The sequence below is a fragment of the Callorhinus ursinus genome, unplaced genomic scaffold, assembly GCF_003265705.2.
Source record: "Callorhinus ursinus isolate GAN/ISIS: 27379988/994484 unplaced genomic scaffold, GSC_fseal_2.0 scaffold1110, whole genome shotgun sequence".
In the NCBI taxonomy this organism is placed as follows: domain Eukaryota; kingdom Metazoa; phylum Chordata; class Mammalia; order Carnivora; family Otariidae; genus Callorhinus; species Callorhinus ursinus.
The window spans coordinates 8864-10264 of record NW_027398165.1 but is presented as its reverse complement, the minus strand read 5'-3'; positions in this window follow the sequence as shown (position 1 = coordinate 10264).

The window sequence follows — 1401 nt, the reverse complement described above, 5'->3', positions numbered from 1 at the left end:
GTCAGTTAAGCGGCTGCCGCCTTCGGCCCAGGTCATGATCCCAGGGTCCTGGGATCGAGTCCCACATTGGGCTCCTTGCTCAGCGGGGAGCCTGCTTCTCCCTCTCTCTCCCTCTGCTTGTGCTCTCTCTGTCCAAGAAATAAAATCTAAAAATCAAAAAAAAAAAAAAAAAAAAGGAAACTACTTAAAAAAAAAAAAAAAAGTCTCTTAAAGTGGGTGCCTGGGTGGCTCAGTTGGTTAAGCGACTGCCTTCGGCTCAGGTCAGGATCCTGGAGTCCCGGGATCGAGTCCCGCATCGGGCTCCGTGCTCAGCGGGGAGTCTCCTTCTCCCTCTGACCCTCTTCCCTTTCATGCTCTCTATCTCTCATTCTCTCTCTCTCAGATACATAAATAAAATCTTGAAAAGAAAAAAGAAAAAAAAAACAATATTTGTTCTTCCAATCCATGAGCATGGAATGTTTTACCATTTCTTTGTGTCTTCCTCAATTTCTTTCATGAGTATTCTATAGTTTCCTGAGTACAGGTCCTTTGCCTCTTAGGTTAGGTGTATTCCTTTCAATTTCCTTTTCTTAACTTTAAAAGTTATGAGATTGGTAATGGAGGAGTTAACTTCTTTGGAGACCAAAAAAAAAAAAAAAAAAAAAAAACAACTCTATCAAAACCACCTTTTTCAGCAAAATAATCATCATTGCCATCCTTACCTTCACACTCCTTGTCATTTTCTTATCATCTTCGTCTTCTTTCTGCTCCACTTTTTCTTGCTTTTTCAGCCTTTCCAGCTCCATTTTCTGTTGTTACCTCAGGTCTCTGCTAGCCACATAGCCGATAATACCCATTCTGCATTTTTCTCCATCTGAACAACTTTTCTTTTTTTTAAGATTTTATTTATTTATTTATTATTTATTTATTTAAGAGAGCGAGAATGAGAGAGAGAGGGAGAGAGAGCACATGAGAGCGGGGAGGGTCAGAGGGAGAAGCAGACTCCCCGCTGAGCAGGGAGCCCGATGCGGGACTCGATCCCAGGGACCCCAGGATCATGACCGGAGCCGAAGGCAGTCGCTTAACCAACTGAGCCACCCAGGCGCCCCATCTGAACAACTTTATTATCTGCTCATTTCTTCCAGTTTCGTTGTGGCATCCCCCGTGGAAAGGTCAGGGATGCTCCCCATGACTAGAATGTGATGCTCAGAACGAAAGAAGGAAAAGGACGAAGGGCTCTCGAATGCATTTGGATCCTCAGGTTGTTTCTTTTCTATTTAGGGGAGAATGAGCTGTGCCTGTGCCTGCCATGTCTTGCCCTTTGCAGAGCATTTGCAGTAGGAGACTGAAGCATATAGATGAAGCTTCTGGTGCTCCTCCTGGCACCATCTGGACTCTCAATTCTATTCCTTTGGTCTATAT